This window comes from Rhineura floridana, chromosome 13, assembly GCF_030035675.1.
Source record: "Rhineura floridana isolate rRhiFlo1 chromosome 13, rRhiFlo1.hap2, whole genome shotgun sequence".
In the NCBI taxonomy this organism is placed as follows: domain Eukaryota; kingdom Metazoa; phylum Chordata; class Lepidosauria; order Squamata; family Rhineuridae; genus Rhineura; species Rhineura floridana.
The window spans coordinates 11727565-11741828 of record NC_084492.1 but is presented as its reverse complement, the minus strand read 5'-3'; the positions used below and the strand labels follow the sequence as shown (position 1 = coordinate 11741828).

The 14264-nt window shown below is 42.6% G+C and overlaps 1 protein-coding gene across 5 annotated transcripts in view; it reads left to right on the top strand.

Moving 5' to 3' along the window:
* Positions 1-537: 537 nt before the first annotated feature.
* PLCG2 (phospholipase C gamma 2) overlaps positions 538-14264 on the top strand; it is a 105705-nt gene continuing 91978 nt past the window's right edge. For 3 of the 5 annotated variants that reach the window (XM_061594093.1, XM_061594095.1, XM_061594094.1), the window contains exon 1: positions 538-811. The gene's annotated coding sequence lies outside the window, so the exon portion shown is untranslated. The remainder of the gene's footprint in view (positions 812-14264) is intronic. The other 2 variants (XM_061594092.1, XM_061594091.1) reach the window with 2 other exon arrangements.

The window sequence follows — 14264 nt, the reverse complement described above, 5'->3', positions numbered from 1 at the left end:
ATCACACAACACACACACACGTGTGTGTGTATGTTATGCACACCTACTCAAGAGGGATGAGATATATTTGTGTTGTGTATCTGTGTGGTGGTTGTTATGTGCCTCCAAGTTGACTACTACTTATGGCGACCCTATGAATCAGTGACCTCCAAGACCATCTTTCTGTGTGTGTGTGTGTGTGTATATATATGAATGAGAGCTGTTTGTGTGTGTATGTATATTTGTGTGTATATATAATTTATATTTCTGTACGTATGTATATATGTATGTGTTATACACACCCACTCAAGAGGGAGATTTCATCTATGTGAAATATATTTGGGTTGTGTCTGTGTGTGTATATATGTGAACGAGAGGTATTTGTATTTGTGCGTGTGTATGTGCATTTGTTTTGCATATATATATGTATATAATGTACGTACGTATGCGCGCACACACCCGCTCTTCGCTTCCTCTCATTCATATACGCGAAGAAATACATGCTTCACACAGACTTCTTCGTCGGCCTGTTCCTGCGGTCCCTCCCTCCACCTTTTTCCCTCCGCGGTTGCTGAATGGCTCATCTGCGTCACGTGCCCGCCCCCCCTCTGCCGGCCCGCCCGGCTAACTCCGCGCCTCCCTCTCGCTGAGAAGCAGAAGTGGGGAGCCTTCGCGAGGCTGACCGGCGGTGGAGGTGGCGGCGGGGAAGAGAGAGGGAGAGAGCGCCAGCCAGCCAGCCAGCCAGGGCGAACAGGCAAGCGGACCGCCAGGCAACGAGCGAGCGAAGCAGACGAGCCCGTGTCGCCGCCTCTGCGGCTGAGGCGCAGGTGAGGTGAGCGAGCGAGCGGAGTTGCCTGCTTATCCCTCCCCGCCTCATCCCGTCCCCGTCGGTACCACGGCCCGCAGCGCTCTCTCCCTTTCCTCGCCTTCAAATCTCCTGCTTTGGGTGAGGGAGGCGGTTCCCCACATCATCTCCCCTTCCTAACCAGCCTAAGTGAGCTATGTCCTCATATATGAAAGGAAAGGTGCCGGGACGCATAAAACTTGCCGTGGGGGGGGAGGGGAAGCGGGAGTCAGGGACCTCCACTCCCTCCATCCCAGCCAGAGAAGCCGCTGCTGGGAGTGGTGGCTTCAAGCCATCTAGGGAACCGTTTCTTTAAAAAAAATTCAGTGACTGCCCTTCAGTAAAAATATTGTCAGGGTGGCTTACGTTCCTAGTAAATCTTAAGCAATTTTAAAAAAACAAAACAAAAACCCAACATTTAAAAAGTGTCAAACAGATTAAAACCTGGCAGCAGCAAGCACTTTGTGGGCGCTCTGTGGAGCTGTTTTGAGGACTCTTTCCCTCCATCCCTAAATAGGTGGTGGTTACTCCACCTCTTTTTCTTCTTCCTGTCACTGACCCCTTGCCCCCCAGTAACGTTGCTGGAGATGAGACCTTGCCTGGAAACCACTAGGGAAATTTGTGTGTGAGAGTTGTGTGGAGAATTGTCCACACGCGCCTAGTGGCACTCTCTTTACAGCCTTCCATTTATTTATTTTTTACATTTATATTCCCCCCCCCTCTAAGAAGCCCAGGATGGCATCCATCCTTAAGCAAGTTGTGAATATTCTGTGGCTTCTTCCTTTTCTGCCCATTCTCCATCCCCGCCCCCTTTTTTGGGACTTGGCCAGTTAGTGAATTAAAAGGATGCTGGGGCTTTAACATGACTGGAAGTGCCCTTCCTTTTGATTCCTGGCAAGGGAGGAGGGGAGGTAAAGTCTAGGCACATATTCTGGGGCACTCTCCTCATTACTAAACAGGTTGTAGTTTCTCTGGCAGAAAGGAACTAGCATTCTGCACATACTCTTTTGCACTTAGTTATACGAGGGTGTCACACCACTACCACCTTTCCAATCTCTTGAGGACTTCCTTGGAGGCTTTGTCCTGTGGAGCTTCAATGTAAGAGGTAAAATCTAGTGATGCTGACCAAGTACTTTATCTGTAGGAGTACTTCTGTTTTGTAGAAACCTTGCTAGGAAGGCCCATCAGGCCACCTCTTTACTTAGGGCTCATCCAGACTACTGCAAAATGTGTGACACGCCCGCTATGTGTGTTCATTATTTTTCGGTCGTCCAAATGACTTCTAGCGCTGTTACGCATTTTCATGGGTTAAATCCGTTCCTTGCAATACTGGCAAAAATGCGATTTGCTGTTTAAAATCGGGAATCATCCGCTGTGCCTTCAGGAGTTAGGATGCAATACTGCGGACTTTACAGCTGATGGGCGGTTTTTGGGCATTTCCCCATGCCCCTTCTCCTCATTCCAGCCAATCACGTATCTGCACTTTTGCGCATGTGCGAGAATAAGCCTGGGAAAATTGAACCAATCATCGCAATGGTGGGGTGTTGGGGGGGTCTGTAACTACTGTGCAGATGCATTTTATTTTTTGCCAGCCTGCAAACTGGGCGGCCGCTCTGGGTGACATCTGCAATGCACAGCAAGCCAGAAAGGGGGGGTAGTTGGTTTCAGCCTGCCTCTGAAAGCCTTGTCAATTTCATTCTACTTGCTGGGGTTTTTGCTTCAAATCAGAAAAGCATACATTGGTTTAAGTCCAATATGGCAAATGCAAACAAGAAAAGGCTTCTGGTCGGTTTCAAGCCTGCTCCAGAAAGCTTTGTCAATTTCATTCTCAGTGGGAAGGAAAGGGAGAAGGGGTCTGTGTGACACATTTCTTGCTTTTTTGGAGAAATAAGTACATTGCCAGCGTGTGTATCTCCTTAAATATCAATAAAGCCAGAAAAGCATACATTCGTTTAAGTGTAATATTGCAAATGCAAACAAGAAAAGTGCTTCTGGTGGGTTTCAAGCCTGCTCAGGAACGCTTTGTCAATTTCATTCTTGTGGGAAGAAACCACATGAAACCTACCAGCAGCCTTTCCTTCCCAGGCGAGAACTCCTTTACAGCCATATTGTGCTTCGTTGCAAAGGGGGAGAGGAACATACGTAATTTTTTTGCTGACCAATTGGTTGATGGGGGAGGTTTTAGAGGCGGAGCTTGGGAAAAGCGAAAAGAATGTAGGGGTCTTACCGCTGCGTGTGCGGGTGCAAAAAAGCATTTTTTTAATTGGGAAAGAGCGAACTAAAAGGCAAAGTGAGGACTATCAGATGACAAACCGAATATGGAAACCGTGGATTATCCTGCTCCGTTTGGATAAGCCCTTAGTCTCAGGCCCTCCTTCCTTCATGAAAATTTGCTTTTTATTAACACAGACATATTAATGGGGAGCTTGTAGGAACAGTAGTGCTACACCTTATTTTCTTTAGCATTGATCTTTTCATTTATTAATCCTTTATAAATTGCCTTTAGTGTCGTTGGACATAAAGGCAATATATTGGTTTATTTATTATAAAATCAATCTTCCCTGGTGAGCCCTGGATCTTGACCCAGCAGACTGGTTGAGGACTCTTTACCTCATCTGCTGCCGCCCACTAACTGAAGAGGCCACTGCAAAAGAGGGAAGGAAACCAGCTGTCCGCCCTACCTCCCCCCTCCCCCGGCTTTTCCTCCAACAGGGAGGTGGGTGGGTTAGTAACAGCACCAATTTAGATGCAAGGAAGGAAAGGTAGTGGTGTGAACAAAGAGGCGGGCCTGTGTTCAGAGAAAGTATATGTGTTTGTGTGTGTCAATTTTGTAGGAAGGAAATGGATGGGGATATTGCTGTGTTCAAATATATCAGCGTTGTTTTAAGGTTGACATGCTAACCTAAGCCTCTGGGTTCTCGAAAAGGAGGAGGTTCCTTCTGTCCTCCAAACTCACTCAGTTTGTATTGGCAAGGCAGATGTGGGGAACCTTTGGCCCTCTAGATGTTGCTGAACTACAACTCCCATCACCCCTGGCAATTGATCGAACATGCTAGGGCTAAAGGGAGTTGTAGTTTAGCAACTTTTGGAGGGCTAAAGGTTCCTCACATCTGCCTTGCCAATACAAACTTGCTGATGGGTCATCATGTCACCTATCCCAAGACATGTATTAGCAGTAATACATAACCGAAACCTTTGATGCTGAGTTTCTCTGCCCAAGATACGTTACATTATTAATTTATTGTTTTTTAGCTAAGTAACCTGCACGTGCAAACACAGTTACCTTAGTGTTCTAGGCTTACAAATAAATATCAAGGGCATAATTTTAGATGGTACCTTGAATTCATTCAGAACTATTTGTGAGCCTATGCTTCATGATCAACTCCACTGCTGATAAGTACAACCTGCAGCTAACTGGTGCATATAGGCTTTCAAACTGGTGTTCATACTTGGCGTAGTCTAAGGTAGGTGGGGAACCTGTTGCCCTCCAAGTGTGGCTGAACTATAACTCCCATCAGTCCCAGCAGGTATGACCAATGGCCAAGGATTGTGGGAGCTGTAGTTCAGCAACATCTGGAGGGCTAAAGGTTCCTCCCACATGGTTGACGGTTACTGACAAAGCGACAGGGTAGCTGGTCTCATGGGGATAACTGCACACACAAACACTCAATAAGGACTTGAGACAGAGTTCACTAGTTGGGTTTTGCCAGTAGGAAGTGCATGTTATTGCCTAACCTGGACTGGGATAGGTTTTCCACAGTGATCCATGCCTTGGTGACCTCACCATTAGATTACTGTAATGCTCTCTATGTGCGGCTGTCCTTGAAGATGGTCTGGAAGTGACAGTTAGTACAGAATATAGCTGCCAGAGTTGTGAGAGGTATATTCCACTGGAATCATAGAACACCAGTTCTGTGCAAACTGCACTGGCTGCCAGTATTCTACTGGGCTCAGTTCAAGGTTTTGATGTTAACATCTAAAAATTTCTTAAGGTGCAAATACTTGAAGGAGTACCTCTCCCTTTATCTGGTAGCCTGGCTTTGAGGTCTGCTGGGGAAGACCTACTTATGATCCTTCTAACAAGGGAGACCCATTGGTGGTGCAGGGAGCAGGGCCTTCTCAGTGGTGGTACCCTCCTGTGGAATTGCCTCTTCTTGGAGGTTCCGTTGTCACACTCATTACTGAATTTTTGAAGGTGTCTTAAGGCACGTCACTCAGGCCTTGGGCAGACTGATGTGTTTTAGGCCAGATGTACAGTTGCTACCTCCTTCTGCCGTAGTGTTGTGATGATTTGAATACTGTTTTAAAGCAATGATTAATGTTTTAAATAGATTTTTTAAAATGTGTATTTAAATCTGTATTTCATAAACCACTCTGGGATCTTAACAGATGTATGGCAGTTTAAAAATTAAACAAATTGGAAATGGAGTTGATTTATTCAGTTTTGGAATCATAAAGTATGAGATGCAATTCAGTTGAATGTTGTGTTAGGAGCAATTTGATTAAAATAATTCTATTAAAAGTTCTCTCCTTTTTTTCTCCTTGTCTTTTTCCTCTTCTTTCTCCTTTTTTCATTTTAATTTTTTGTCTTGTCTAGGGTATTTTGTTATCCTGATTCATGGAGAATTAAATGAGTTGGTGATTAATTATGTCCCTCTACATGATCTTTGTACTAAATGTGTATTGCTTTGTTTTATACAACTGCTATAAGTTACGAATGCAGGTATAGTGGTATATTGTTAGCATAAATAAATACAAATAAAATAAAAATGGAACAAGTCAAAGAAATAAGTTAAAAGGGCAAAATACTTAAGTATTTCTAGAGCAAAATAAATTTTTTTTTCTAAATATCAAGAGAGTCAAAAGGAAGAAGTTAAAATGAAGATGAGGCCTGTGGGAAAGAGAACAGACTGTGGGGTCTGGTTATTAACAAAGAAACTGAAACAAGATGCTTCTAATCAAAAGTGGTGGGCAAAAGAGGGTTTTTTTTTTTTTAAAGTAAGGGAGATGCTGTGGTTTTTGGTTGGAGTAGTTTTGGGGTTCTTACAATCCAGTTTGTCTCCTGTTGTTGGTTGTTATGTGCAGTATGATTCCAGAAGACAGCTTGATTGTTCATTCTTCCTATTGTTTTTCGTGAATAAGAACAGACTTGCTAATATTTGTGCCATGTAAGACCAGGGTGGTGGTGGGGGGAAAGAGACCATAATTCACTGGTTAGCATTTCCAGTTAGCATTTCCTGTTAAAAGGCTCATAAATAGAAAGAGAAACTCTTATCTGGGACTTTGGAGATGTGCTGCGAGTCAGAGGAGACAATATGGAACTATATGGACCAATGTTTTCATTTGATATAAGACAGCTATGTTAATATCTACAATTGCGTAGCTCACCTGTTCTTTAAGAAGGCCATGGGATTTTTTTAAATAAGGTATGAGTTTCCACCACCCTGGGCTCCTTCTTGGAGGAAGGGTGGGACATAAATTTGATAAATAAAATAAAATACACTTTGCAGTTGTATGGTGTTTAAGTGCAGTAAAATAATAAAAACCTTCAAATTGGTGAATATTATAATGCCAATAAGGCTAAAATCTTATACTTACTTACAAGCAAGGCCTTTTGGATGAAGTGAACCTTTCTCCTGAGCATGCATGGATTGAGCAGCATAGCAGCTTAATCAAACAGGTTGTCAAAAAAGTTGTGTAGGCATTTGCACAGAATTAACAATTCATATTCAAAATATTGGGGTGGGAAATTCTGTTCCACACTTTTCCAGATTCTACCAATCAAAACCTCTAGCTTTTTAAAGCCATGGATTACAACTGGTTACTTCACTGACACTTCTCTGGAGCTTGCTGCACATTCAGAATGTAACCTGAGAATGAGTAAGTTTATAAAAAATTAATTTAAGAATCGGAAGTCCTGGTGTCACAATCACTTTGTATCTCAGTTCCTCATTGTAAAAAGAAAAAAAAGTTCATTCCCAGGGTGGTTGCAATACAAAACTTTCTTCAGTGTTGGCATTCTATTTTTAATCTTTCTTCTTCTTGCTACCTATATAATAGCCTTGAAACGCAAATGTATTCTTTTTCATTTTAAATACTTTCCAACATCCAACTTTCTAACAAATAATCAGGAAGCTGTCTTAAGTCATGGCAAGAACATTTGCAGTTTAGAGTGCAATCCTGTATATGTCTACTTAGAAGTAATGCCCATTGAATTCAGTGGGATTTACTCCTGGGTAAGTGTGTACAGCAATTCAGCCTGAATGTTATAATGTCCACATCAACAATCTTTCATATTGCTAGTTTATAGCGTTAGCTATCAATCAGTAACACTATGTCACATGCATCATTCAGTCCAGAGTATGGTAGGGCCCCGCTCATACGGCAGGTTCCGTTCTGGACCCCCGCCGTAAAGCGAAATCCGCCGTAAAGTGGAATGCATTGACTAACATTGTCTAAAATGGTGCCGGACGCCCGAAAAATGCCGTAAAAGTGGAACAAGTGTCATAGGAGCAATTGACAACTGCTGCAATTGACAACTGCTGCAAAGCGGAGCACCGCAAAGCGAGGCCCTACTGTACTAAATCTTTTGTTATAGCAAAATCCACTTGCTCTTTATACATTTTTGCTTCACAACATGCTCTGCACCGTGTCTCTTTCCTGTTTGTAGCTATGTCTCAGCCATGTTGAGTCAATTGGATAAGTTACATTTAAATGTAGTTAGGGCTACACTAGAAATGGTGCATCTCCATTTGTTTAAACCTTTGCAAATCTGCTCAGTGTGTGAGAATTAGGGCTTGAGGGGGAGGTTAACCCTTTTCCTGTACTGTGTCTCCAATGGAAATAGATATCTATCCCAGCTATTAGATTTCCCATTAGGAAAAAATAAATGTGTGAATGTATATTTTCTCCTATTTATTATTTATTCATTAAATTTGTATCCTGCCTTTGCTCCCAGTAGGAGCCCAAGGCGGCAAACAAAAACACTAAAAACACTCTAAAACATCATAAAAACAGACTTTGAAATAGATTAAAACAAAATATCTTTAAAAACATGTTAAAACAAAATATCTTTTAAAAAAACTTTTTTAAAAAACCTTTGTTGTTGTTATGTGCCTTCAAGTCGATTATGACTTATGGCGACCCTATGAATCAGTGACCTCTAAAAGCATCCGTCATGAACCACCCTGTTCAGATCTTGTAAGTTCAGGTCTGTGGCTTCCTTTATGGAATCAATCCATCTCTTGTTTGGCCTTCCTCTTTTTCTACTCCCTTCTGTTTTTCCCAGCATTATTGTCTTTTCTAGTGAATCGTCTTCTCATTATGTGTCCAAAATATGATAACCTCAGTTTCATCATTTTAGCTTCTAGTGACAGTTCTGGTTTGATTTGTTCTAACACCCAATTATTTGTCTTTTTCGCAGTCCATGGTATGCACAAAGCTCTCGTCCAACACCACATTTCAAATGAGTTGATTTTTCTCTTATCCACTTTTTTCACTGTCCAACTTTCACATCCATACATAGAGATCAGGAATACCATGGTCTGCTTTAAAATCATAAAAAGCAATTCTGACACAGATGTAGACTGGGATAAGGTCTCTATTTAAAAGGCTTGTTGAAAAAGATAGGTCTTGAGTAGGTACTGAAAAGATAACAGAGATGGTGCCTGTCTAGTATTTAGGCGAGGGAATTCCAAAGGGTAGGTGCCACTACACCAAAGGTCCACTTCCTACATTGTGTGGAATGGACCTCCTGATAAGATGGTATCTGTAGGAGGCTCTCACCTGCAGAGCATAGTGATAGACTGGGTATATAGGAGGTAAAACAATCTTTCAGGTATCCTGGTCCCAAGCTGCATAGAACTTTGTATACCAAACCCAAAACCTTGAACTTGGCCCGGTAGCTAATGGGCAGCCAGTATAATTGATTGATTGATTGATTTTTATTTATGGTCATAGACCAAACTGAACTTATACAAATACACAAATGTACAACAATACTTAAGAGAAGCATTAAATATAATCAGTCTTGAAATTCTTAAAGCAATGGGGTGACATGTTGGTGATACCCTGCCCTAGTGAGCAGTCTCACCGCCACAGTTTGCACCAACTGCAGCTTCCAGACCAACCTCAAGGGCAGCCCCACATAGAATGCATTACAGTAATCAAGCCTGGAGGTTACCAGTGCATAGACAACAGTGGTCAGGCTGTCCCAGTCCAGAAATGGCCACAGCTGTCTTACCAGCCAAAGCTGGTAAAAGGCACTCCTACCCTGGACCTCTATTGACAAAGGTGGATACAGGAGCACCCCCAAACTATGAACCTGCTGTTTCAGAGGAAGTATGGCCCCATCCAAAGCTGGCAACTGACTAGTTATCCAAACTGGGGAACCACCAACTCACAGCGCCTACGGCTTGTTAGGATTCAGACTCAGTTTATCGGCCCTCGTCCAGCCCACCACTGAGTCTAGGCACTGGACCAGGGCTTGCACGATCTCTCTTGATTCAGATGTTACAACAGAGAAATAAGAGTCTGGTATCATCAGTGTACTGCCGACATCTCACCCCAAATCTCTTGATAACTGCTCCCAGGAGCTTCATATACATGTTAAACAGCATAGGGGACAAGATGGTATCCTGCAGCACCCCACAGCACAACTGCCAGGGGCCCGAAAGGCAATTGCCCAATGCTATTCTCTGAAAACGACCCTGGAGATCAGAACCACTGTAAAATAGTACCTTCAATACCCATCTGACCAAATTGGCCCAGAAAGATACCATGGTCAGTGGTATCAAAAGCTGCCGAGAGATGAAGTAAGAATAACAGGATTGCACTCCCTCTGTCCTCCTCCCAATAAAGGTCATCCACCAAGGCCAATTCAGTCCTATAACCAGGCATGAACCCAGATTGGAATGGGTCAAGATAATCTGTTTCATCCAAGAGTACTTGCAATTGCTGCACCACAACCCTCTCAATCACCTTTCCTAAAAAGGGGGGTATTTGCGACTGGTCGGTAGTTGTCACAAACCAATGGGTCCAGAGTGGGTTTTGCAAGCACCCATGTCCATGTCATCAGGTCTCATCAACTGAAACTGATCCCAAGAAGTTGCAGCAGATGTTGCACTGGACACCTCACTGGGGACTACAGTAGATGTGGATGGGGCATCAAGATTGCTATGGAAGCGAGCAACTTTACCCTTACAAATGGTTCACAGTGTGCCTCCGAAGGGTCTAAAACTTCATTTCCTGGAGCTGATGTCAATAGACCCCTGACAACATGGAAAAGCTCCACTGGATGGCTGTGTGAGGATGCCATGTTGGCAGAGAAGTGGGCCGCCTTCACCACCCTCACCACATACAGTAGGCACAATTATGATGTTTTACTGCATGATCAGTCTCGTGCATGTCTTTCGCCACTTGCACTCTAGCCATCGTCCAGCCATTTCATTGCCCTTAGGTTAATGATGTACCAAGATGCAAACCGTGCTCCACAATGCTGGAGAGGGCACTCAGGGGCAGCCGTGTTAAGAGCACGATGCACCTCATTGTTTGCTAGCATGACAAGGGCTTCAACAGGGTCACCTGATCTATCTACTGTGAACTCCCCCAGGACATTCAGGAATCCAGTGGATTCCATTAGTCTCCAGGGGCAGACCATCTGAATCTGTCCACCACCCCTGCAGGGAAAGATAGAACCATAAGTCTAAACTTCACCAGGAAGTGATCTGGCCATGACAATGGGATGATATCCACCTCCCCCATCTCTAAAACACCCCTTCCTCCATCTGGAGCAAAAACGAAGTCGAGGGTGTGCCCTGCCCTATGAATTGGGCTGGTGACAACTTGAGACAGCCCCATGGTCATCATGGAGGCCATGAAGTCCCGAGACGGAACACTAGAGGCAGCCTCAGGATGGTTGTTGAAATCACCCAGGCCTATTGTTCTGGGCTCCAATATCACTGCCAAAAGCCCTCCACCGGCTTGATCAGAGAAGCTGCTGGGCAGCAGGGTGGATGGTACACCAGCAGCAACCCTAGTTTACTGTCTCCTTGGCCTGACATGAGATGCAAGCCCTCACAGCCAGCTCAGAGACAGAGTGGTTTCCTGGAGACAGAGATGGAAGTTCTGTAGACCACAGCAACCCTTCCCCCATTCCTGCAGCCTGTGTTGCACTCAGTATCCAGGTGGGCAAAGCTGGGTCAGATCAACTCCTTCCAGCTCACACACCCAGGTCTCGGTAGTAGTAATACACACCAAATTGGTACCCTCATCCATGATCAAATCATGGATGACTGTGGTCTTATTGTGTACCAATCTGGCGTTAAACAGCAGCACACACAGGCCAATGGACACATCAGATGAGCAATGAGGAACCTGTCCATGGGAGGAGTGGGAGCAAGGAACAAGGACTAAAAGAATAGCAGATACAAGCCAGACTGTGGATTTTCATCAGGAAAATGATGTGGAGGTGTAAAATTGAACCTAAATCAGCGGAGATGCATTTGCACATTTTAGTTCTCATATCTATTTCATCCTTAATACTATTGTTTTCAGTAATCACTACTTAAAGCAGGCATTGCTTTTTTGAAGAGCTTGAAGCTTGCTTGCTGTAAAAGGTGGATGCTAATTACTTATATCACTGGTAGGTGATCTAAGTAGACATATTGAGTAAATATTTATTCACTGAGCACCTTTCCCATGCAAGCTTAATTGAACTTAGTGGGGATTTTGAACTAATAGAAATTGGTGGGTCTGGTATAATACCTTGGGAATGGAATACACTTTATTAATGTGCTTTCTAAAAATAATGTTTAGGTGATTTTTAGATCTAGATGGTTTGAGATAATTTTGGGATGAACCTGAATAAGCCACTCTGAGAAAGACAACAATCTCACAACTGAAATATAGGTTTATGTTGTTTTTTTACTATTCAGATCCAAGTTGACTTAATGGCTTGGATACAATGAACCCTTTGCATTGCTGGAAGGAATTTCCACACATGCAAAGATGGTTTACCAGTTTCCACCAGTTCTTCCCAGCTGCAGCTCCCATGCCACTTTGCACATCATCCTAGAGGTCTTCAATTCTTTGCTGCCCTAGGGTCCTGCTGGGAGGAAGAGTAGGATATAAATAAAATAATAAATAAATAAATAAATTCTCTCAGGAGAAGCTTTTCAGCAGGTGCAATGGCTAACAGAAGTGGGACAGGAAAGCATCATTGTGCAAGCAGAATGCTACTTATAATCTATTAAGCTCGTTTAGTAGTTCAATGTTCAGTTAAAATTATTGATAAAATATACCATATACCATGGGGTCAGATTAATACTTTTTCTGTCAGAATGAAAATAGCAGTTCATCTTCTGTATTCCCCTACAAATTAAATATAACAAAAATTTCCCTTGGAAAATCTACTTGAAGTATATGCCCTCTTGGGGAAGGCCAGAGTGTTAGAAGATGAATAATAATTATTAACTAGAAGAATTAAAAAAAACCTGAGTACTTCCTAAATCATGAGACTACTGGAGGAAATTATTGGGATATACATAGTTGATTTAGGCTGCAATTGTAGCCCCACTTTTCCAGGGAAAGGCCATATTTAATTCAGTGGGACTTACTTCTAAGTAGACATAGACTGCAATTCTAACTGACTTCACAACCATGGGAAAGGCAAACACTTATTTTTTAAAAATAAAATAAAATACAGCTATGTGGTCAACTCTTGCAAATTTTGTAGCATATCTCCTTTGGGAAGACCCCAGTATCAGTAGTCCACAGCAGGGCTGTGGAGTCGGAGTCTTGGAGTCAGAGTCGGAAGCAATTTTGGGTGGAGTTGGATTCGGTAGAAATGTACCGACTCCAGCTTCAAAATAAATTTTGATTGACAAATTTTTTAAAATATAAATTCAAAATGTCAAAGAAGCTTCCCGTGAAGTCAGCTGTAGTTGAGCATTTCACCATAACTCAAGATGGAAAACATTTTGTGTGTCAGTGTATGACATAGGACCCAGATGAAGACAAATGCTGTGATGCCAAGATCAGCGCATGTTCAGGCAGCGATAAAAATGCCTCTATGAGAGCTTCCCATTTAAAAAGACATTTACAGCCCTTTCCAGGGCTGTGGAGTTGGAAGCAATTTTGGGTGGTGTCGGAGTCGGACAGTAAAAAGATAGAGGAGTCGGAGTCGGAGTTGAAGGTTTGGCGTACCGACTCCACAGCCCTGGTCCACAGTTCTACTTGTCATGTCAAATAATTCTTGCAAGAGGGTAATAGAATGAGAAATCACAGAACTCCCTCCAGCTTAGACTTCAGTTTTCCCAAATGAGCTATAGCTCTGGACAAGAATGCAGAAGATGGCTATTCGGGCAGTGGTGAGCCTCTGCTGCCTACCCCTAAAACAAGTCTGGGCCTTTCCCTCTCTTGCTCCAAATTAGAACATTGCTTCCTACCCCCCCCCCACTCTTTAGCTCCACACTTGGATCTGGGGAAAGGGGTAGGGGATTGGTTCTGACTATGCACAGAGAGCCAGATTGTAGACATTATATACCTACTCATAAGGAAGTTCTGCTTTATTGCTGTCTGCAATCCTATGTATACTTACCTTGTCTTGGAGGAATTCACACTGAGGCCTTCTTGTCTGGTGCAACTCAGGATTTTGTAGCTTCCATGATAATCATTAACCTGTCTCACATTTCTATCTGGCCTAACTCCTTCTGCATTCAGTCATATTTGGAACTGGGCTTTGTTCATCATTATCATGGGCACAAGAAACATGGACTTTTTGGTGATGGTACAAAGGATATTGTAGTGAAGACCTCTTTCAATTTTCTGAAGATTTTTAAATTTTCAACTAGCTTTTAATAATGTGTTTGAAGGAATAATTATGGTCTCCTACTTTGCATATTATTTTAAAATGTTATCTTTATGGATGATATAGTGCTATCATTTTTGTTTTGTGTTTAACTTTTATTGGGTTTTATATTTGATTTGCATATTTCTTTTTGTAAGCCATTTTGGGTTATTTATATTAGAAAAGCGAGATATAAATAATAATACTCATGAAGCTGAAACAGATTTGCCGATCCTCTTCTCTTTTGGGGAGTGTGTATGTGTTTAATCTACATAATAAAAATACTTATTTATATAGCCCTTCTAATGTTCAAAGCACGTAATATAAATTGCTTCAGGAATTCTTACTAGCGTCCTTATAAGTTACGGATCACAGTACTGACCTATCTTGCATATGATGGGGAGGAGGTGATTAAACTAAGAGATAGTGCCTTATGTAAGGTGAACTAGTGAATTAATAGCAGTGGTGAGATTTGAAGCAGACATTTCCTGGCTTGCAGCTCAATCTTTTACAATCTAATCCTGTGAACGTTTACACAAAAATAAGCCCTATTTTGTTCAGTAAAGCTTAATTCCAGATAAGCATGCTTAGGAT